The sequence below is a fragment of the Culex pipiens genome, chromosome 3, assembly GCF_016801865.2.
Source record: "Culex pipiens pallens isolate TS chromosome 3, TS_CPP_V2, whole genome shotgun sequence".
In the NCBI taxonomy this organism is placed as follows: Eukaryota; Metazoa; Arthropoda; class Insecta; order Diptera; family Culicidae; genus Culex; species Culex pipiens.
Genome location: NC_068939.1, coordinates 108,020,847 through 108,046,264, shown reverse-complemented (window position 1 = coordinate 108,046,264; position 25,418 = coordinate 108,020,847). Strand labels below are relative to the sequence as shown.

Here is a 25,418-nt window from a genome sequence, read left to right as displayed (position 1 = left end):
TGTGTGGTGATGTTCTGGGTCTTCTGTAGAGTCCCGGGAGTTACGACCGATGGGTCTACCGCCGTAACAAGATAGAGGTCAGTGGTTTTTGACCTCAGATCATATCCAGATAGCCTCAGGGAGGTTCAGGGACTAGTCTACCGATATGTGGTGATGTTCTGGGTCTTCTGTAGAGTCCCGGGAGTTACGACCGATGGGTCTACCGCCGTAACAAGATAGAGGTCGGTGATTTTTGACCTCTGATCATATCCGGATAGCCTCAGGGAGGTCCGGGGACTAGTCTACCGATATGTGGTGATGTTCTGGGTCTTCTGTAGAGTCCCGGGAGTTACGACCGATGGGTCTACCGCCGTAACAAGATAGAGGTCAGTGGTTTTTGACCTCAGATCATATCCGGATAGCCTCAGGGAGGTTCAGGGACTAGTCTACCGATATGTGGTGATGTTCTGGGTCTTCTGTAGAGTCCCGGGAGTTACGACCGATGGGTCTACCGCCGTAACAAGATAGAGGTCAATGGTTTTTGACCTCAGATCATATCCGGATAGCCTCAGGGAGGTTCAGGGACTAGTCTACCGATATGTGGTGATGTTCTAGGTCTTCTGTAGAGTCCCGGGAGTTACGGCCGATGGGTCTACCGCCGTAACAAGACAGAGGTCGGAGGTTTTTGACCTCAGATCATATCCAGGTAGCCTCAGGGAGGTTCAGGGACTAGTCTACCGATGTGTGGTGATGTTCTGGGTCTTCTGTAGAGTCCCGGGAGTTACGACCGATGGGTCTACCGCCGTAACAAGATAGAGGTCGGTGATTTTTGACCTCTGATCATATCCGGATAGCCTCAGGGAGGTCCGGGGACTAGTCTACCGATATGTGGTGATGTTCTGGGTCTTCTGTAGAGTCCCGGGAGTTACGGCCGATGGGTCTACCGCCGTAACAAGATAGAGGTCGGAGGTTCTAAGTCATCTGTAGAGTTCTGGAAGTTACGGCCGGAAGATCTACCGTCGTTAAAAGGCAGAGGTCGGTAGTTTTTGACTTCACAACAAACCGGATAGCCTCAGGGTAGGAGGTTCTAAGTCATCTGTAGAGTTCTGGATGTTACGACCGGAAGATCTATCGTCGTTGAAAGGCACCGTCGTTAAAAGGTCGGTAGTTTTTGACTAGTTCAGGGACTAGTCTTCCAGAATGTGGTGATGATCGGGGTCTTCTGAAGAATTCCAGGAGTTACGGTCCATTAGTTTACTGCCGTAACAAGACAAAGGTCGTAAGTTTTATAACAGGCTCTTCCGGATACCTTCAGCGAATTTTGGATACTCTGGAGTTACGGCCTTAGATTCCGTAACCCCAGGAACTCTACAGATGACCTAGAACATCTTGAGATTACTAGTCTCCGAACCTCTTTGAAGTTATCCGAATAGAATCTGAGGTAAAAAACCACTGACCTCTATCTTGTTACGGCGGTAGACCCATGGGACGTAACTCCCGGGACTCTACAGAAGACCCAGCACATCACCACACATCGGTAGACTAGTCCCTGAACCTCCCTGAGGCTATCTAGATATGATCTGAGGTCAAAAACCACTGACCTTTATCTTGTTACGGCGGTAGACCCATCGGTCGTAACTCCCGGGACTCTACAGGAGACCCAGAACATCACCAAAATCGGTAGACTAGTCCCTGAACCTTCCTGAGGCTATCTGGATATGATCTGAGGTCAAAACCTCCGACCTCTATCTTGTTACGGCGGTAGACCCATCGGTCGTAACTCCCGGGACTCTACAGGAGACCCAGAACATCACCACACATCGGTAGACTAGTCCCTGAACCTCCCTGAGGCTATCTGGATATGATCTGAGGTCAAAAACCACTGACCTCTATCTTGTTACGGCGGTAGACCCATCGGCCGTAACTCCCGGGACTCTACAGAAGACCTAGAACATCACCACATATCGGTAGACTAGTCCCTGAACCTCCCTGAGGCTATCCGGATATGATCTGAGGTCAAAAACCACTGACCTCTATCTTGTTACGGCGGTAGACCCATCGGTCGTAACTCCCGGGACTCTACAGAAGACCCAGAACATCACCACATATCGGTAGACTAGTCCCTGAACCTCCCTGAGGCTATCTGGATATGATCTGAGGTCAAAAACCTCCGACCTCTATCTTGTTACGGCGGTAGACACATCAACCGTACCTCCCGGAACTCTACAGGAGACCCAGAACATCACCACACATCGGTAGACTAGTCCCTGAACCTCCCTGAGGCTATCCGGATATGATCTGAGGTCAAAAACCACTGACCTCTATCTTGTTACGGCGGTAGACCCATCGGTCGTAACTCCCGGGACTCTACAGAAGACCCAGAACATCACCACATATCGGTAGACTAGTCCCTGAACCTCCCTGAGGCTATCCGGATATGATCTGAGGTCAAAAACCATTGACCTCTATCTTGTTACGGCGGTAGACCCATCGGTCGTAACTCCCGGGACTCTACAGGAGACCCAGAACATCACCACACATCGGTAGACTAGTCCCTGAACCTCCCTGAGGCTATCCGGATATGATCTGAGGTCAAAAACCACTGACCTCTATCTTGTTACGGCGGTAGACCCATCGGTCGTAACTCCCGGGACTCTACAGAAGACCCAGAACATCACCACATATCGGTAGACTAGTCCCTGAACCTCCCTGAGGCTATCCGGATATGATCTGAGGTCAAAAACCTCCGACCTCTATCTTGTTACGGCGGTAGACCCATCGGTCGTAACTCCCGGGACTCTACAGAAGACCCAGAACATCACCACATTTCGGTAGACTAGTCCCTGAACCTCCCTGAGGCTATCCGGATATGATCTGAGGTCAAAAACCACTGAACTCTATCTTATTACGGCGGTAGACCCATCGGTCGTAACTCCCGGGACTCTACAGAAGACCCAGAACATCACCACATATCGGTAAACTAGTCCCTAAACCTCCCTGAGGCTATCTGGATATGATCTGAGGTCAAAAACCACAGTCACAATCGCTACCTCATACTTGTACGGTGGTGAACACATAGGCCTTAACTTGAGGAAGTTTCGGATGACCTAGAACATCGTTAGTAAAGTAAATCTATCCCTGTTCCTGAGGGGAACACCCTTGAAGAGTATCGGGGCCGGCATTTACAAAGCGGATTCAGTGGCAGTTTCATTCTCAACTTAATGTTAACATGTTAAGGTTAATGTTAACATTCCATAGGTCGCCTCCCTAAGGTGTCGTGATAAGGTCCAGTTTGTGACGATACACTACCTTCCCTTTACTAAGCAATCGATTCCAGAAGGGAAAAGATCACCAGTTGTGTTGGTCCGAGCCGGGATTTGAACCCCGATCTACCGCTTACGAGGCGGAAGCGTTACCACTGGGCTACGTGGCTCGGTCTAGAACATCGTTAACCTTGTAAATTTGGTGTAGCTGTATAGCTGACTTCATATCGATTCCAAAACACTATAAATTTGCATAGTTAAGATGATTTTTTATAACAATATAGGCCATGTCTCCCATATAGCCAAAAAATCCGATAAGCCCTGTACCTCGCATATGCAATTTTGCGACAAAACCGAATCAGGTGGAATGACTCGTATATGCAAAGTTGCATATGCGAGGCGCTCTTATGCGAGGTTTGACTGTACCCCCTACAGAAATGACTTGAAATTGTGGAAAATTTTCTAAGTCAGGATGGCACATTTTGGTATTATTTTGGTATTTAAGTGTTTTATCAAATTCCTCTGAAACTATGGGAAAATTTTGACCAATTTTGACAAAATAATTAATTTTGCGCTAAAATGATGTCTCAAAGCGAATGCTTTCATTCAAAACCGGAAATTTCAAACTTTATTTTAAACATTTTTGATATACCCCCTACAGAAATGACTTGAAATTGTGGAAAATTTTCTAAGTCAGGATGGCACATTTTGGTATTATTTGAATATTGAAAGGTTTCATCAATTTTCTCTGAAACTATGGGAAATTTGTTAAAAAAATTTTACGAGTTAATTAATTTTGCGCTAAAATGACTTGAAACCCAAAAATGTTAAAGATGATTTTAAAAATTAGTGTGATATACCCACTAATATTTTTTTCAAAAACGTTGAAATATCTCTAAGTCGGGATAACCAAATACTTTGAAAAACGAGTCAATCGACAGATTAAGGAAATTGGGTGAATTTCAATTCAGTTTCATTTTAATAATACTTATTTTTCAATCTTGTTATTTTTCAGAAGCTTCAAGAACTTCAAGCACAGGCCGTTCATCAATGACAAATGCATTCGGTGTGGTGAAGAATATCACTAAGAACAACATGGAATCATCAGGTGAGTAGATTTGGCTGTTGCATATGGATCATTTCCGTTTTTTTCACTAACTGCAACTGCTGCACTAAAAATGGTAAGAAAATACCAAATTTTGGTATTACTTGTGCAAATACCAGCGACCAAAATGTGCTCTTGGTTGCCCAGTAATAGATGGTAAAATACCATGAAATCATACCAAAATCATGTATGTGGAAGACCACAGGAATACTAACTGATTTTCCAAGGGCGCGGGAATACCTAAAAATAAAACCATGGCAATACCAAGTTTAAGTATTCAAGCAATGTTCAAAAATCCAGAAAACCTCAACTTGGTATTGAAATGGTTCTATTTTGAGGTATTATTTTACCCTTGGAATAACATGGTTTGGTATTGTTGTGCCCTTACACATACAAGACTTTGGTATGATTTCATGGTATTTTACCATCTATTACTGGGCAACCAAGGGCACATTTTGGTCGCTGTTATTTGCCCAAGTAATACCAAAATTTGGTATTCCCGTGTTATTTACCCCTGCTCGGGACAACTGGTGATCTTTTCCCTTCTGGAATCGATTGCTTAGTAAGTGTAACGAGTATCGAGTACATAGTAGTGTATCGTCAAAATCTGGACCTTATCACGACACCTTAGGGAAGGCGACCTATGGAACAATAGCCTTATCTAATCTAATCTAATCTAATCAGACCCTAGCGCAGCCAATCTTTCGAAGGGATCCTGGAGAGTGCCTTAGGTTAGATGACACCTACCCGAGCAGGGGTAAATAACACGGGAATACCAAATTTTGATATTACTTGAGCAAATAACAGCGACCAAAATGTGCCCTTGGTTGCCCAGTAATAGATGTTAAAAAACCATGAAATCATACCAAGGTCTTGTATGTGGAAGGGCACAACAATACCAAACCATGTTATTCCAAAGGTAAAATAATACCACAAAATAAAACCATTTCAATACCAAGTTGAGGTCTTCTGGATTTTTGAACATTGCTTGAAAACCAAAACTTGGTATTGCCATGGTTTTATTTTTAGGTATTCCCGCGCCCTTGGAAAAGATTTTGGTATTCCTGTGGTCTTCCACATACATGATTTTGGTATGATTTCATGGTATTTTACCATCTATTACTGGGCAACCAAGAGCACATTTCGGTCGCTGGTATTTGCACAAGAAATACCAAAATTTGGTATTTTCATACCATTTTTAGTGCAACAGTTGCAGTTAGTGAAAAAACGGAAATGATCCATATGAAACAGCCAAATCTACTCACCTGATGATTCCATGTTGTTCTTAGTGATATTCTTCACCACATCGAATGCATTTGTCATTGATGAACGGCCTGTGCATGAAGTTCTTGAAGCTTCTGAAAAATAACAAGATTGAAAAATAAGTGTTATTAAAATGAAACTGGATTGAAATTAACCAAAATTCAATAATCTTTCGATTGACTCGTTAGTCAAAGTATTTGGTTATCCCGAAATCTTAGTGGGTACATTTAAAAAAAAATTGTAAATAAGCTTTAACATTTTTGAGTTTCAAGTCATTTTAGCGCACAATTATTTATCTCGTCAAAATTTATAAAAATTTCCCTTAGTTTCAGAGGAATTTGATGAAACACTTCAATACCAAAATAATACCAAAATGTGGCATTCTGACTTAGAAAATTTTCCACAATTTCAAGTCATTTCTATAGGGGGTATATCAAAAATGTTTAAAATCAAGTTTGAAATTTCCGGTTTTCAATGAAAGCATTCGCTTTGAGACATCATTTTAGCGCAAAATTAATTATTTTGTCAATATTGGTCAAAATTTTCCCATAGTTTCAAAGGAATTTGATAAAATACTGTAATACCAAAAGAATACCAAAATGTGGTGTTCGACCATTGACAAATTTTGCAATTTTGCAATATCAAAACAATACCTTAAATTGGTATGATACCACATTTTGCTCTTGCATAATCCTCAAGACAAATTTTAAAGGGTCCAGGAATACCAAAAATTTGGTATTGATACCAGAGAGAGGTATTATTACGCATTTCTCTTGTTATTTAACCATGCTCGGGAGATGACGCCTAGCACTCTTCTTGTCATTTATTAACATTTGTAGTGCGCCATTACATTAGAATGCATTGAAACATCACAAGCGTTAAAGCGGCCAGGCCCACTTGTCATCGACAGCTTTGAGACAGTAGACGTGTTTGTTGTGTCGTGCGCGCTAAAGGCATCGTTGCGTGCCTCGAGTTGTTTGACGGATGGAGGTGGAAGAAACCTCCGAGACGGATGATTTCCAACTCATCCCCGGAAATCGGAAGCGGAAGAAGTCCCCTGAGATCACCGGAGCTGTCGTCGAAGAAGGAAAAGTGGAGCAGAATGTGCTCAACAACAACAAGTTCAGCCCGCTAGCGGAAAACAACAACAATGTCAGCCCAGCAGGAGGAGGAGACGCCCCGGCGGTTCCGCCACCCGTCCAGTCGGCAGGTAAACAAAAACAACCACCTTTGGTGGTAAAGAGCTCCACGGCCTTTTACAGGCTTGTGAAGATAACGTCGCTGGGTCAATACGATTTCGAGCCAATTTTCAAGATTACCCGGTTTGGCACCAAGGTAAACAGCTTCTCTGTCGAAGACTTCGACAAGTTGCAAGTGCTCTTCAAGAAGCACAAAGTGGAATTCTACACCCACGAACGACGGAGCGAACGAAATCATCGGGTAGTTCTTCGTGGTTTACCCGATGAACTGAAACCGGATGAGGTCAAGTACCTGCTGAAGAGGGATCTCAAGCTGGACGCGCTGGAGGTGCATGTAATCAAGCGGAAGGAAAAGTCAACCGTGGACGAAACTCCGTACATTGTGGTCTTCCCCAAGGGATACACCAATCTGAAGAAGCTCTCTGCAATGAAGGTTGTGGCAAGCACCATCATCCGGTGGGAGGCCTACCGGAACAAGCGGCCGAACGTGACCCAGTGCAGGAACTGCTTGCATCTGGGCCATGGAACCAGGAACTGTCACCTCAAGGCCAGGTGCAACAGCTGTGGGGGTCCCCATACGACGGACGACTGCCAAGTGCAAGAAGCCGAGCCGAAGCGGTGTGCAAACTGCAACGGAACGCATGAAGCCACGGACCGCAGCTGCCCCAAGCGTGCGGACTTCATCCAGAGGCGCCAGCAGGCGACGAAACTGAAACCGCCGGCAAGGAAGGCGGAGAAGCAGAGTCCAGCAGTTCCGGCGTTCACGCCGGCGGAGTTCCCTCCGCTGCCGGGCGCAGTTCCGGACGTGAAGCCAAAGGATCGCCCTCGACCCGCAGGAAGCAGTCAAGTAAATACCGGCGCCGGCGCCGGTGCCACCACTACGGCGGAAGGAGAGGAGGTGCTCTACAGTTCGACTGAACTGTGGCACATTTTTAATGAGTACAGCGCCAGGTTCCAGACCTGCAAGACCCGCGTGGACCAGTTGAGACTCGTCAGTTACATGCTCGGCAAATACGGCGGAAAATAAGTTTTTTTTAAATGTATTCTAAATTATTATGAACCGTCCCTCGGTCCTAACCTGGTCACAGCACCTAAACGGACCTAATAAAAATAAGCTAAGAATAAATAAAAAAAAAAGCGGCCAGGCCTACTGCGTAAAGCCGTATCGCAGAGATGACTCGTAATTGGGTTGAGTTTGAGCACTGAGTGTTCGAACAACAACACAATTCTGAATCGACAGGGGAGGAAGAAGCGTGGGGACACACCACCATACGCTCCGAGATTTGGTTGTATTCGTTGGGAGCACCATGCTAAGAAGGTTTGGTACTCCGGGACCCTCTGGGATGGGACATTGTATTTCCACGAATGCCCTGGACACTATTTGCCGTGGTTATAGCGCCACAACTCGCTCTCTGTAACTGTATTCCTAATTCCAGTCCACGTTCACCAAGTCGTCATGGCCTAGTGGTTAGCAGTTTTGCTTACCAATCCAAAGGACGGAGGATCGAACCCCGCCTCGAGCGACTTTGATTTTTCATTCATATTCATCATTTCAAATTTTTGTGTTCTTAACTTTCTCGTTGGGAGCAGATGGGAATCGAACCTAGAACCATTCGCTTACAAAGCGAACACCGTAATCAGTCAGCCACGGCCGCTCCCCGACCTATGGAACATTAACCTTAACAGTTTAACATTAAGTTAATAATTAGCCACTGAGTCCGCTTTGTAAAGGCCCCGATACTTTTCATGGGTCATGGACTTTTACTTGCAAATTTTCAACGTTCACAACTTCCACTTTTTTCTGTGTACAGCATAGCAATTTTGACCGCAGCAGGATAACATTCTCTTCAAACCCTTCTTCAGGAGTTTGGAAGAGTATTTGAAAAGAGTTGTATCCTGCTGTGGTCCAAATTACTATGCTGTAGCTATCTTGAAGAGCTCCTGTAGAACTCCTGAAACTTTTTGCTACTTGAACAGTCTTGTTCCTCTTGGGTGCAAAAGAAAGAAAACACAATAATAACATGTTACAAAACAGCAATAAAATAATGCTTACCACAGATGTTCCACTACAAGCTTCGTTCTTCCGCTGATCGAGGATTGTTATTAACGAGATTAACGTTTTCATCGACACCCCACTTAAGCTGCACACAACCACATTCCGTGTTCCAATTTGTCCGTTTTTATCAGTTTGGTGGCCTCAATATGTCAGCGCGAGCGCCACATCGTCTCTAGAACTCTGCACTGCGGTCATCGGCGCGAGGCCGCAAGAGCTACCGTAATTCTAGCTCCTGAGCAATTGTTGAGACCCGTGAGCGCAACAATGTTGCACCAACCGACAGATCTTCCGTGATCCGTGTGTGTGTGTTTGTGTAGAAGAGAGAAATTCCAGAACTCGTACGCCTGCCAACCGCAAAACTGTGCCAGTCCGGTGCACGCGTTCCGATCAAACCACGATTAATTACCTTGGCCGGTCCAAGATGTCATTAATATAACAGCAATAATTCGCAGCCACTGCACTGCTGGGAAGCTGAACTCCACTTACAGCTGGATCGCAAGTAGCGGAAAATTATATCATCAAACAGCTCGTCTCTTTCCCTGCTCATCAAAGTGTTTTTGCAGATGTTTGCAGAAGCTGGTAGCCGCTGCTTCCATTACTAGGTTAAGTCGGGCCTCCAAGTCGGTGCATTGTCTTAGGGGACGTACTTATCGCATTACCTCAACGGCCCGATCGGCTTAATGTGTGTCTCAACTCCACCGCGAAGGTGACCGCACCGTTTTTTTTTCTTCCAGTCCGAGTGGGGCTGTCGGGATGGCCCTGTTACGACAATGTAACCACCTCTCGATAATCTGTTCCGTTACAGAAACCCTACGTGAATTAGAAGTAACCGCCATCACCGCAGGTCGGTTGATGAGGGTGCGTCGTCTTTCGAATAATTGCTAACCAAGTGTGAGTGCACATGAGGGAGCTTAAGCCTCCTAATGCCACACCCGTTAGCCGTCAGATTTGTTCGAGCTGGGCTGGAACTAGAGATATTACAGCACGATTGCGAAGGGGTTCGTATGATTGCGGTGAGATTTGTCATGCATTATTATGCGTGAAATTACTATGTTACGTGTTTGCCATAAACAATGCCAAAAATGTGCAATGGTTTTGAAGTTGCATTTGTTGCTAGCTTAGTAAAGTGATTTTATTGCTTACATAATAGGGTATTGTAGTCATCAATGAGACACGGGGAACAATGATAAAATGGCTCTCACAAGTCGTAGTTTCAACCAATCAGGCTCATATTTTGGGGAAAGGTGAGTCTACTGGGTACACGTCAGCCATAATCGTGGCTTTGGTTTTGTACGCTCCCTTGAAAAGTTTTTCATAAATGTTTGATTCTGGGGTGTAAAAGTAAATTATGGACAAAAATTACTTTTTTGCAATTCCGTCATGAAACTACTTACTTTTCCTGTCATTCTTGAACGACGAAATAGCCTACTTTTCTGTACCAAAAATAACAGAATCGAATAGCAACACTTTTCAAAATAAATGCTGAAAAGTTCTACTTTTCAGCACTGAAATGGGTGCTGAAAAGTTGAACTTTTCAGCACTTGTTTCGAAAAGTAACACTTTTCAACATTTTTTTTGATTTAAACGATTTATTGACAAAATACATGAAAATTCGAATTAAAATTTCACTCAATGGGTGTTTTCGAAATTGCAAAAAGTGTTGTATGGAACTCGCTGCAAAACTTGATTTTTTCAGCACTCGTCGTATTTATCCAACTCGGTGAACCTCGTTGGATAAATGTACGACTCGTGCTGAAAAAATCCTCTTTTTGCAACTTGTTGCATAAACTACTATTTCGATCGTAGGTTGCCATTAACACCGAAACTAACATTTCTTCAAATTTCTTTTGACGTTCCATAGGGAATGAGCTGGGCTACAATGTCCTTTCATTAGGTTTGACCAAAATTTAGAATATACCCAGAATCCAGGACTGTCTCGTTAGGGTGCGCAAAAATGACAAAAGTTGAGCTATTCCGGATAGGCGGGCAAAAAACCACTCATTTCAGCCTATGGGTAATAATGAGACACATTGATTTTTCTTCATTAAACTTTTCAAAATCTATGGAAATCTTTCAAAACATGAACTGAATGTGATGTTTGGCATATTTAACCATTCATTTAACCAAAAATACAAAGTTATTTGGTATAAATATATGAACTTTTCAAAATTTCAATTCTTTTTAGTATAACTTTTGTTAATTGAAGTTAAATATTGGCAAAATTATTTTAAAGTGTTCGAGGCAAGTCGCCTGCAATGGAACAATACAAAAACATGATGTTTTACTAGAAAAGTATTGATTTTCGTAGATTGTCTCATTGTTCCCCATCTGTCTCATTGTTCCTGCCAAGTGCGTCTAAAATGAGACAGTTGAATAACTCTGGCTGTAGATGTCGGATCGATCTCATATTCTGGTCAATGTTAGAATACATTAAAAGAAGGAAAATCCAACAAAAAGCTCATTAAAACATGCTGATCAAAAAAATACAAAAATCGTTGAAAGTTGAAAACCAAAAGTGTCACATTGATGACTACCCTACCCTACATTCTTCGTTAAATCAGTTTTTTTTTGTACACTCGATTTATATTTTTGTGAGAGCTTTGATGAAACATTCCTAAATTTATTTATTCAAAATTCTTGAAATATCTTCATGAAACATTTAGGAGAGATTAGTAACTTTTTTTTGTGGATTTAAAAAATTTCTACAATGTGAAATTTTGAGATTTCTACATGTTCTACATGTTACCCCTTAAACGATTAGGTGGAGTCCGAAAATGCAAAAAGTTCTTCAATTTTTTTTGTATAACACACCAAAAATTACGAAATGTGTTGCTAAATATTTGCGATCTAATAGGCATAGATTTCTCGAAACAATGCCATTTTACTAGATAGTTTCAATTATCCCATCAATTATGTTGGTAAATTCTAGAAAGGCAGTTTTTTTTTTCAAATATTGTTGGGCTTATTCAAAATTATCTTGCTGGAATAGCTAGACTTTTTCGGATGTTCGACAAAAGGTTGAAAAACAAAAGGTCGAATGGATAAAAGGTCGAATGCCAAAAGGTCGCAAGACATAAGGTCGAAACGACAAAAGGTCGAAAGTGAAAAAATGAAACAAATAATTATAATTATAATTTTTTTTAAATTCCTGAATTTTTTTTTTGTTACAAACCAATTTTGATCTTTTTTTCTGTTAGTTTATCCTAGGTTTATCCATTAATCCTAGAAATGATTATTTTCTTAAATTTACAGAATTACTTCCAAACCATTTTTAGAGAAGATTTCCATTCTTTCAAAAATGAGCAGTTCTTCCAAAATAAGTTTGACTTCTAAAATATTTTTCAAGTATTTATTTTGAAAAACAACCTTTCCTTGTTTTTCGTAATATTTCTGTGAGTTTTTCCATTCTTTCAAACATGAGCAGTTCTTTGAAAAAAAGTTCGACTTCTAAAATATTTTAAAAGTTTTTATTTTATTTTAAAAACAACATTTTCTTGTTTGTCGGAATATTTTTGTGAGTTTTTCCATTCGTTGGAGAAAAAAAGTTCGACTTCTAAAGTATTTTGAAGGTTTATTTTTATTTTTAAAAACAACCTATTTTTGATTGTCAAAATATATTTGTTAGTTAATCCATTCTTTAAACCATGAGCAGCTCTTTTAAAAAAAGTTCGACTTCTTTGATATTTTGGGAGTTAATTTTTTATTTTTTAAAACAATCGTTTCTTGATTTGTGAGTTTTCTCAATCTTTCAAACATGAGCAGTTCTTTTAAAAATAGTTCGACTTCTTAAATATTTTGGAAGTTTATTTTTATTTTTAAAAACAACTTATTCTTGACTATCATAATATTTTTGTGAGTTTTTCCATTCTTTCAAACATGAGCAGTTCTTTTTAAAAAAAAATCGACTTCTATAATGTTTTCTAATCTATCTTTCATGGTCAAAATAGAAAATAAGAAAAATATGACTTCAAAAACATAGCTGTATGTATAAAAAATTCTATCGTATTTATTTATATTTTTAAAGATAAACCCCCTCTAACCACCCCCTCCCCCCTCCACCCTTTTCAAAAAGTCTCCAACAATCCGAAGCAAGTTTTTATTCAGAAGACTTTAATTTTTTAAGAATATAGAAGTGAAATAAAAAAAAAGATTCAAACCACCTTTCCATAGCTGCTTTTCAATATTTAGGTATGTAGGCTCACATCAAAAGTTTTGTTTTGTAAAAAGTTTTTTTTTTAATTCGACCTTTTGTTCTTTCGACGTTTTGCCATTCGACCTTTTGTCCATTAGACCTTTTGGCATTCGACCTTTTGTCCATTCGACCTTATGTCTTTCGACCTTTTGTCATACATTCGACTTTTTCATGTTGGATGCACTTTGTGTTGAGCCGCCTAAATTATATTTTTTCAAGCACTTTTCAACACAATCCGATATTTTAGTGTAAAATAATTTTAAATTATAAAAATCATTTATAAGATTAATTGATTGTTTCGTTAACATATTCATTGAATATTATTGTGATGAAATTTATTCATCATTACACAAATAATAACTCATGCAAATCCCGAATTTGAATAATCCCACACAGTGTAAACTATACCATTACAAGATGCTTCGCAAGATATACACCTATCGGGATATGATCCCGTGTTAAAGCCGCATAATTCAACGCATAATCTAACCAACTAACCAGTTACCTCGCGTGACGTGCTCCAGCAAACCCGGCCGTACCATCCCACACCCGAGTGACTTGATCGGCCGGTGTTTATGTAAGCGACGAACCTACCGCACTCGAATAGCAACAGGTTTGCCACCACCAACAACGGTGTGTTGAGTGCCTGGTTGTTACACATAATTCACTTCGAATGCCAAGGTCGCCACCGGCTCTGCAGACAATGGAAAAATGGGGTTGGGTTTGGGAGGCGGGAAAGGGGAAACCAAGGCAAATCGAGAACAATAAAAGAAAGAGATGTACAAAAATTAGCCCTGGAGCGAAAAGCAAACCCGACCAGGAAAGAATAAACCAAGGAATTGCAGAGCACTTTTCTTCCACTTATCAACTCGCCAGCATCTTGCGTTTTGGAGCAGTTCAGCAGTTTTCCCAGGAACGATTCGAACGAGGCACGAAATAATGTTTGGGAAGGTTCTAACAAGACTTTACAACCTGCAGAAAGGGCGACCGAGAAGGTATTCAAATTTACGCAAAAAGACCAACAAAACGGGATTGTACTAAAGGTGGAGGTTAAAATATAGAGTGAATGCAGTCATAATTTGGCGTCTACATATCACCAGCCAACGATCTTCGACTTAACCCAACCACCTTGTTGGAGTGCGATTGTTTCAGACCCACAACTTGACTCCTCCTTCACACCCATTGTGGAGTAACCGTTCTCATCATCATCATCATCATTGTCGTGGTCGTCTGCATTATTATTGTTATTATCGTCATCAGTCTCGTTCTCGTTGGCGCGCTGAGGGTCTAGAATTAGAGTACCAAGCGCAGCAGCAGTTCCAGCAATTCCAAGAGTGTACAAGAAAACAAGCTGGTTAAGCTAAACAAACAGTCGATTATCGCCGCCAAGTGGACGTGCGAAGAATGGAATAAGGCGGAGTCCGGAGCGGTTAGTACACGTGTCCACCCCTTTCCCCTGGTACTGGTTGAATGCATTGAACTTGAACCTGGTTTGTGGCCGGTTGTTACGTGATTCATTTCGCTTATGAAAGCCAGGCGACCAACTTGGCGGTCGGTGGTTGGAAAAGTGCGCATCATCGACCGGGGGTCTTTTCACTAATGTGGTTGAAATAGACGTAGGCTTTGATGGCTAAGTGGAATTTACATGCAATTTTGCAACAGCTTCCAACACTCGTACTCCCTTAGGTTAAATATTAGGGAATTTCATGGACTACAATCCTACGGTATTAACTTTTTGGCATACTTTTCTCATAGTTTTACGATTTTTCTATAACAAACTTTTAACACGATTATCTTTTTCCCTGTAGACCAACAAGACGGTAACTTTTGGTTTAAATTTTTACATGATTTGGAAATTTCACATCAGTTTAAGTGTATGCCTGAGGATTGGTTGACGAAAACACAAGGTTTAATAGGGCCACATTAAAAGGTGTTAACGTCGATTCCGTTTCTGGTAATAACTTGAGACAGGGTTGCTAGATCCTAATGTTTTTGAAATCTTTGAAAAGGTCCTTTAATAACCTATCCAACGATACGTCGCAAAGGTACGTATATTTTTTTTTAGAGCAATTGTCTGGTTCTTGATATATACAGTATGTAAAAAAAGTATTTACACCCTTTGGGCACTATGCACATTTTGTGAAGAAACATGTAAACAATTTAAACTTATCGAAACTTAATTTTGCAAACTTTTAATTTAACTAAATGTCAATATATTACCATAGAATTGCTAAATAAACATTCTGAAGTGAGTATAACACCGTTTTGGGGGTCTTTGTATCGATAGAATAGATTTTTCCTTGGATTTTTTGTAGCAAAATGTTTGGCATGAGTTTCTGAACAAAACTTAGTACTAGGTTTCTGCCAAACTTTAAATTGTTTACATGTTTCATCACAAAATGTGCATAGTGCCCAAGGGGTGTAAATACTTTTTTTACATACTGTAAGCAACTTGTGGTAAATCTGAGTACAGTTAAACCTTGCATAGTGCGCAGGCGTTACGCAATGTATTTCGTCGATTTCTCAAACACGACACAATATTTTTGAAGCAATTTGTTCGTCTTGTTTACAATTATTGCAAAAATATTATGTCGTTTTGGAGCAATCGAAGACACACAAATCGAAACGCCTCCGCAATATGCAGGGTTTAACCACAGAGTAACACAGAGTGAGCAGTCCGAACAAAAGTCATCAAATTTTGAGGCTCCGTTACGGTTGTTGTTGTTGGGTCTCCGTAACGGTAGCAGGCGTTATGTTTTTTCATGCGTTATGATTTTGAACGGATATTTTTAAATTTAATCTAGTTACCACATTTTTTCCAACAAATTAATGTCTGTCAAACTGTCTGATTTGTTTATCACGTGCATTTTTGTTCTTGAGGAAAATTAGTTGGAGTTGTGAAAACATAAAAGTCGTGGGAGGATTCCATCGGATGAACCGATTAATCGACGTGGCGCGTGGAAAGCCGTGGGAGAAAACCGGTCAGCGTGACACGCGTGTGCGTCCAGGAAGTGTGATCTGTTGAGCTGCGAAGGAAAATCAGTCGAACGAGCCGATCCTTCGGCGTGACACGCGTGCGCGTGCAGGAAGTGTGGGTGATCTGTTAAACTGTTTTTTTTTTTTTTGTTATTTAGTTGTAAGCAGCAATAAAAGAATCATGAACATGGCAAATTAATTATTTTTATTATTTAAAACCAAATTGAGAAAACGGATTTAACAAAAACGTGCAAAAGTATTGTGGTTGAATCACGCTTGAAAATTTCAAGCTTATTTATTCGAACCAGTTCCATGTCATTGCGGCATAACGAGATCATGTTTTCGAAACCCTAAATTGTTGATGGCCTGAGTCTTTCTCATTGCGCGTTTGACGAACGTATAGAAAAACAGAAATTAAAACTCTCTGCCGAAAATATCATTGTTAAGGATCATACGATGCTGCTGGCTAACGAAACCACGTATTCCATGCTGTACAACCCAGATTTCCACCCACTTGGCCACACGATTTCGCACTCGCCTTTTATCGGTAGATTCAAGAGTTGATGATCCCTAGGTGATATCCCCACGATGAATCGCCGGCCAAAAACGTCCTTTTCCCGCTCAGCGCATTTTTGCTGTCTACTGAACTAAACCACCATAAAATTAAAGAAAGCACCAGTCGCAAATAGTCCACAATCATTTCTACGATCATCTCCTTTTGCAAAAACAAACTTTTGCTCAGAAAATTTGGTTTGTTTTGAAAGTTTGACAGCAAAACTTGCCGCAAAAAAACGTAACGCCTCAAAAGCCAGTGAACTGCGATCTGATGATTTGAACCCTACCATTTTGGTGCAAGTCGGGCTGACGTCTGATTTTATTATAACCGGGGGATGTACCGCGATGTACCGCGTAACGGTACCATAAATCAAGAGGCAGTAGTGACTCTGTGTTACTCTGTGGTTTAACTGTACTACGTTTTGAAGGCAAGTTATAAGGGTACACTTTGGTAAACAGTAAAGTAAAAGTAAATCTTTCCCAGTTCCTGAGGGGAACACCCTTGAAGAGTATCGGGGCCGGCATTTACAAAGCGGATTCAGTGGCAGTTTCATTCTCAACTTAATGTTAACATGTTAAGGTTAATGTTAACATTCCATAGGTCGCCTCCCTAAGGTGTCGTGATAAGGTCCAGTTTGTGACGATACACTACCTTCCCTTTACTTAGCAATCGATTCCAGAAGGGAAAAAGATCACCAGTTGTATTGGTCCGAGCCGGGATTTAAACCCCGGTAAACAGGTCGTATCTAAAATATTTAATGGTCACCGGTGACAGAGTGATGGCCATTAGGTGCGTACCTTTGCCCCGCTCTTCTCTATATTTGGAATATTATTTGGTATTTTTGAAAATTGTGCTGAATTCCCGAGCAGGGGTAAATAACACGGGAATACCAAATGTTGGTATGACTTGGGCAAAGAACAGAGACCAAAATGTGCCCTTGGTTGCCCAGTAATAGATGGTAAAATACCATGAAATCATACCAAAGTCTTGTATGTGGAAGGGCACAACAATACCAAACCATGTTATTCCAGTAATAGAAATGAAATGAAATCAAAAAAAATAAGCATTCGCTTTGAGACATCATTTTTAGCACAAAATTAATTATTTTGTCAAAATTGCTCATAAATTGCCCATAGTTTCAGAGGAATTTGATAAAATACTGTAATACCAAAAGAATACCAAAATGTGGTGTCAGACTATTGACAAAATCTGCAATTTTGCAATATCAAAATAATACCTTAAATTGGTATGATACCAAATTTTGCTCTTGCATAATCCTTAAGACAAATTTTAAAGGGTCCAGGAATACCAAAGAATACCAAAGGAATACCAAAGAAAGGTATTATCACACATTTCCCTTGCTATTTACCCATACTCGGGTTGGTTTGGGGCAACAAACATTATTTTTTTTTTTTCCATGAAAAATAGGAACTATGTAATAAATTTAATAAATTTTGGTAAATTTTTGAACTTTTATGAATTTACTCTCATATTTATATAAATTTCATTAAAAGTTACTTTACCAAACATTTAATTAGTAATTTTTCAAAGAAAACCTTATAAGAAACCATACTAAAGATTTAACTACGTTCTAACTTTACAGGACCCCGCGCGGCAATAGTAGCTTCTGGGCAGAACTTGAAAAATGTAATACGATACAATAGTCCTTGTCAGGATTCCGTGTCTTAATACTCAAACAGAAAAAAAAGCTTGTGGCCTTTTGTAACAGGCCTTCATCGACATTCGACAAATTCTGAGAGTTGGAGTCGGAGTTGGTTACTTCTCTGTGTGTATGCGTGTTGTTTTTTTTGGAGAGCTGGAGACCGAGTCGGAGACGCTAAATCATTCGTTGTTACATCAAAATATCAAATTCAATGGTTCAAATCCAACCAATTCGTTCAGTGTTTCACAATTCACTTCCATTGGAACAGTTTTTGCTTTTTTTTTTTTACAATCTATTACTTATGGGAGAACTGTCATTTCTAGAGTTTTTTTTGGAAAGGTCCAATAAACTATTGATTTCTACCACTCAAATCCGGTGCTCCATTGGCATTTTTTACGTAACTACGCCAAATTCAACTGAAACCCCCAAACTAAGCCCACATTGCTCAACAGTAGCAGATAATAATGGTCCCTTGCAGCGTGAGCAGTTTCGCCTGAACCGAAAACAGCACGAAACCGATCGTCAACAACTTTCACAAACTCAAGGTTCAAATGATTCAATTTTTGCTTGGATGTTTTCATTTTTTTTACGTTTTACACAAATTGCCACCTTTGCTGTCAGGTCGGGGCGTTGTAGATACTTGCTCGTTAGCCTTACAATGATGGATGAAAGTCCGCTCGAGCAACTTCCACCTGAAGTTGCGTCTTAGAAAATTAGACCGATAGTTAGCTGCGTGATGATTCTACTCCCAGGCCGCCGAGGACGCTTAGCCCTAATGAGATAGAACACCTCCTACCACAGACAGTTTCGAACCCGTTACGCCAGTTGTTACGGGCCGAGAGAAAATTGCGGTTCGTCCCCATCCGCCCCCAGCGGGAGCTACTGTAGAAGGTGTGTGCCGTTGGCCACTGGGTGGCAAATTTCGATTTCATCCTCACTCTAAGTCAGCACTAACCGGACAAGGGAGAAATGGATCGCTGGACAGTGAAAGTAATGAACGCACGCGGACCCTGTCATCGGATGTTGTGTTATGACTGCGTTATGAATAATTGTACAATTTACTTGCAAAGAACCTGCAACGGTACTCCGGCAATGTTCTAGCGCACCCTTTATGGCTTTGTTATACATGATGAGGGCTTGAAGGCATCTCTCTGAGCGATAGTTGAAAGTTGGTCAGCTGGTGCGCGGTTCTAATGCTGCGGTTTGACCGATCTGACCGTGAGCCCTAATGGTCATCACAGTGCGTGGAGACGCTCCCCCTTGCTTACGAGTAATTGCAAGGAGGGCCGTTAATGGATCAAGTAACGGGTTCCAGCCGCTTACATAACGACGATTTGTCGATTAAACAATATCCATCAATCATTGTGCAGCAGCCTCACATTTATGCATAGAAGGGCAGCTCATCAGTCCCAGCCAACTAGAGTGTGAGGATCATCAGGGAAAAAGTGCCCGCGTGTGAGGTGGCCATTTGTGTGAAAACTGCGTTGGGGCGAGGTGACCACAACCGAGGGTGATTATAGTAATTTAGTCAATTGATTAGCTAACCATTAACATTTTTCTACCCGAACACACGAACACACACGCGGATGCGTGGGAAAGTTATGCGAGTGCGAGTTCTAATCGCTGTCTTATGTTTTCTGGGTATTTATCTTTAGAATTTGATGATTTATGTGCATTTTACTGTGCGTGGACAAGTGGGCCTTGTTTCCTTAATTTTAGATACTAAACATCAAATTCACTTCTAATGAAGTTTTTTTCTCTTCTTTCTTACAGATACGATTGAGATTTTTTGTCAAGGTATGGACTACTATCCAACACATCAACATTGCTGCAAAAAACAAAAAAAAATTGATGTCCTATTTGGGCAGCTAGTGAATAGGTTAAAATTGCCAGTTGTAAACCAATAACCACCACCCAAGGAACAATTTTACTAAATTTGCAGAAAAAATCATGTAAACACTAATAATGAAAACTGAAAAAATCATCGAGCATCAGATTTTTTTTTATTTCTTGTATGCAAACATTTATCCATCAATAATTTAATTGAAATTAGTGCGGCCATCCCGGGAATTCCCGGATTTTGAAAAACGTACCATGGCATTTGAACACTTTGTTCGTGGTTCCCATTTTCATGAACGCTTGTTTACGATTTTGGGAACTCTTTTTGCTCCATTTCAGAATCGTTAAATTTTCGAAAAGTCCACTATTTTAGTATAACTGGTTGATAGAATGCGTAAAAATTATTGGAACTAATTGTTACAGCTCTCAAAAACAGTAACCTTGAAGGCTGTTTACTTTTTTACCCATAAAAAATTCACAAGAGGCACACCAGATCGACCAATATATTACAGCCATTTTTCTTTTATATGGGCTGGGCAAAGAGCAAATTAGAAAATTATAAGTTTCAATGTGCTGTATATTCTTTTTACACTGAAGCAAAGGTTTTCACGGTGTATTTTTCCGAGTACATTAAGATATAAAATTCGGCAAGTCTGATATTTGGCACCATGAAAGAAGGGCTCTTTCCCGACATTTTGCGGGGTCCGGCGAAATATTTCGTCGGGGGGTCTTGAGCAAGTTTTTTTTGAAGATTGTTTTTTTCGATTTCATAGGATTTTTCTGCGGAAAAGTCGATGAAAATCGATGGGTTCATGTTCATATCCATCAAATTTCTTATGAATGTGCCTCAAGGGACTGTAAATTACATATTTGACCTCAAATTAAAAAATTCCAACCCAAATTTACCAGATTTTTAGCATTCTTTGAAATAACCCCAAAATCCAAGCTTGAAACTTCAAAACGACCGGATAAAAATCTTTTCTTTGTACAATTCGTCATGAAAATACAGCAAGAGATTGCCCGAATACAAATTCGAGCATAAAACACAGCTGAACTGATAGTATTTCATTTAAAAGCTATTTATTACCCAAAAAATTCTCATTATAATTTGTCTAATCCTCTGCCATATAAAACTATGACATTTTAAAACATTTTCGAATCAATCACATTGTAGCAAACAGTTTTCTGAACATTTTCCATAAAATATTATCAATTTTGGTTCAATATAAGTAGAGATACCGTAAACCGGGGTGACTTTGATAGGATTTCAATTTGTTTTAGGAATATTTATCAACTGATAAGGTTTTTTCAAGGTTATTATTTTTAAAACATGTACTGGGGTAGGCCACACAAAGTCCATGCATTATTTTGTAAAAAAAATTTCAATAGTGTTTAGAAAAATAGTTACGTTAAAAATTCTTAGTTTTAATTCCGGGGTGACTTTGATAGTCATAGTTTTTCTTGTTAAAATCATATTTAAGATGTTCAAACTTTAATTTTACGTTAAATGTACCATCACTAAAGTAGCTGATATAGTTTTTAAGAACAAAAATCAATGTTCATATTTAGTTAACTAAGTTTATAAGCTTTTTAACAAAAGACATATAAATTTCAGGTAAAAATTTTAAAAATTCGGAATTTTGCCTAAAATTTGTTAAAACTAGTTTTTTTTCATAAAATTATCGATTTTCACACACAGATCATTGGTGCGCTGGAAGTGGGGACGCAAAGTCGTGATTATTCAGGTTAATTTTTTGTTGTGCTTTTGTGACGCTGTTCGTATGGGATGAGTGATTGTGCTAATCGAATAATAGCATCATTGGTGCGCTGAAAGTGGGGACGCGAAGTCGTGATTATTCAGGTTAATTTTTTGGTGTGCTTTTGTGACGCTTTTCGTATGGTATGAGTGATTGTGCTAATCGAATAATGGCATCATTGGTGCGCTGGAAGTGGGGACGCAAAGTCGTGATTATTCAGGTTAATTTTTTGGTGTGCTTTTGTGTCGCTGTTCGTATGGGATGAGTGATTGTGCTAATCGAATAATAGCATCATTGGTGCGCTGGAAGTGGGGACGCGAAGTCGTGATTATTCAGGTTAATTTTTTGGTGTGCTTTTGTGTCGCTGTTCGTATGGGATGAGTGATTGTGCTAATCAAATAATAGCGCGTGGTCGTAAAAAATATTCGCAGTGAAAAGTGATTTTTTTTTGTGTGCCTTTTGTCGTGAATTGTGTGTGTTTCTTGCTAGTAATAATAATATCAGTCCTTCCTTTATCATCGTTGATCGGAGGGCACGCCGCCGGTTGAGTTTGTCGTATTAATTGTGTTCCAAAGTAACTGGGTGTTAATTGTGTTTAGTACTTCAGTCGATTGCGGGCGGTGAGGCCACGCGCTTGCCTTACTGAATTATTTTTGTCTTTTTCGTTGAGTAATTGGTGTTTTTTTTTGTGCTTTTGTAAACTTAATTAATTGTTTTGTGATTTTCAAAGCCCTTCCTATATCATCGTTGATCGGAAGGCACGGCGTCGGGTGGATTGTGCTTAAATTTTTCGAATAAGGTTTTATTTTTTTGCTGTGAAAAAGCCATTTCTATATAATGATCGAAAGACGCACTGACATTTTGGATTAATTAATAGTGGAGTGAGATAATTGTGAGTGAGTGATTTTGTGTGTTAACCAGAAAGACCTTCCCATAGCATCGTTGCTCGGAAGGCTCGCCGACGGATCTGTTATGAAAGTCCTCCCCATAGCGTCGTAGCTCGGGAGGCATCGAAAAGCCAATACCTTATCCTACTAACCAAAAAAAAAAATTAATCACGTGATGCTTGAAGGAGATGCTGTGGATTCAACGGTCTCATGCGGTATCAACAAGTATATAGCGAAAAACTATGTGCTTGATGAGTCTGCAACTTCAACTATCGGACTAACATTCCTCCCTTTCGTTGAACTGCAGGCTTCTTGGGAGGGCGCCGGTATTGACTAATAAAGTAGGGATCTTCAGAGGTTAAACAGTGAACGGATGGTTGGCTCCCACTGATCATTTTTGATTCATTGTTTAACTTCAGCTGATCTGTCAATAACGGAGTAGCAGCTCATTGGCAGTCAACCATGCTCATGCTCATGCTCATAAAATTATCGATTTTCACACACAAGTTTTCACATTTTACTTGAAATTTGTTCAGCTGAAATTGCTTATAAATTTGGAGATTTTTTTTAATTGTGTTTGAAACACAATATTATTTATTTTTTTAAATTATTTTATTAGAATTAAGAAAAACTCAGTAGGCGGTGTTCATCGTTTGAATGGGAATTAAATTCTGAAATTTTGGAGAAAGTAACCTTTTATTTTAAGAAATTGGGCATATCTCTGCTTATATTGAACCAAAATAGATTTTTTTAATGGAAATTGTTCAGCAAACTGTTTTGTACAATTTGATTGATTCGAAAATGTATTAAAATGTCATAGTGTTATATGGCAGGAGATTGGAAAATATAATGTTGGGAACCTTTTTAAATGAAATACTCTAAGTACACACCCAATTGGCAGTCGCATGAGGCATGAAAGTATATCAGAATCTGCATGAAATCTGTCCTCATGCATTTTTTGCGATATAGGAGTATGACATTTTTGCCCGTTACCGACAATTATCGACATTACCGACGGCTTTTTGGTTGTATTTCGCAAAAAAAAAACACTTAGCAGAACGAGGATTGAACCATCAACTTCTTGGATATTGATCCGACACGCTACCACCGCGCCATGGACGCTTGATGAAAAGTGAGTGAAAGAGCACCAACATATGCTTCTCTTTGGAGTGTTGCTCGGGGACGGGCCAGCATTATATGTGTTGGTGAGAACTGCAGATCGCTGAAATGTTTACACGCGGGCAAAAATGATCTACGGGCTTGCTGCAAAAAATGTTATAAAATGTGACATTTTCTGCAGCAAATCCAATGTTGCAGATTTTGAGATATATTTTTCCTTTGGGTGTAGCAATGTTTTTAGCTCGAATTTGTATCCGGGCAATCTGTTGCTGTATTTTCATGACGAATTGTACAAAGAAAAGATTTTTATCCGGTCGTTTTGAAGTTTCCAGCTTGGATTTTGGGGTTATTTCAAAGAAAGCTAAAAATATGGTAAATTTTGGTAGGAAACTTTGAATTTGAGGTCAAATATGTAACTTAGAGTCCCTTGAAGCACATTCATAATAAATTTGATGGATATGAACATGAACCCATCGATTTTCATCGACTTTTCTGAAGAAAAGTCCTATGAAATCGAAAAAAAACAATCTTCAAAAAAAAGTTGTAAAAAAAAATCCCCCCACGAAATATTTCGCCGGACCCCGCAAAACGTCGGGAAAGAGCCCTTCTTTCATGGTGCCAAATATCAGACATGCCGAATTTTTTATCTAAAGTTTGATCTAGGTAACACAACGTATTTTCATAGCATTATTTTATTGTTTGGAACCTATTTAACCATGTCGCATTTTTTATGGGCCATACTGCTGCTCAAATGAAGTCCGTCCCATTTGTAATTTTGTCAATATTGAGTTAGTGATGCAGTTTGGAAAAACTAATAAACTTTAGTACTTTGTTCCAGAAAACCGTAGAAAATTCACTTTTTCGTAAAATTATAACACGTAACTTTATGGACGGGACAAAGATGACTTCCGTTTTTCACGGCTTGCTGTTTTTGCATACAAAATCGATCTTTTTTTTTAAATTAAAATTTTTGTATTTTTTAATCAGGCTAAAACTTTTTTGGTGCCTTCGATATGTCCAAAGAAGCCATTTTGCATCATTAGTTTGTTCATTTAATTTTCCATACAAATTTGGCAGCTGTTCATACAAAAATGATGTGTGAAAATTCAAAAATCTGTATCTTTTGAAGGAATTTTTTGATCGATTTGGTGTCTTGGGCAAAGTTGTTGGTATGGATATGAACTACACTGAAAAAAATGATACACGGTAAAAATTTTTTTGGTGATTTTCAATTTCACTTTTTGTCACTAAATCTTGATTTGCAAAAAAAAAAAAAAAATTTTTTTTTCTTATATGTTTTAGAGGACATCAAATGCCAACTTTTCAGAAATTTCCAGAATGGGCAAAAATCTTTGACCGAGTTATACATTTTTGAATCAATACAGATTTTTTCAAAAAATCGTGATATTGATCAGAAAAAAATAGTTTTTTTTGCAAATCAAGTTTTAGTGACAAAAAGTGAAATTAAAAATGAAAATCAAAGTTTTCGAACAAATTGTAAATTTACTTAGGGAGATTTATCCAGCAATTCCACTTGAAAAGAGCACATGCCGAAAAAAAAGAT

General features: G+C 39.6%; 1 protein-coding gene across 2 annotated transcripts in view; it reads left to right on the top strand.

Annotated features, from left to right (window-relative positions):
- The window catches only part of LOC120421385 (serine proteinase stubble), a 242,749-nt gene that overhangs the window by 123,021 nt on the left and 94,310 nt on the right, over nt 1–25,418 (top strand). For both annotated transcript variants that reach the window (XM_039584592.2, XM_039584584.2), the window contains exon 5: nt 20,026–20,049. The gene's annotated coding sequence lies outside the window, so the exon portion shown is untranslated. The remainder of the gene's footprint in view (nt 1–20,025; nt 20,050–25,418) is intronic.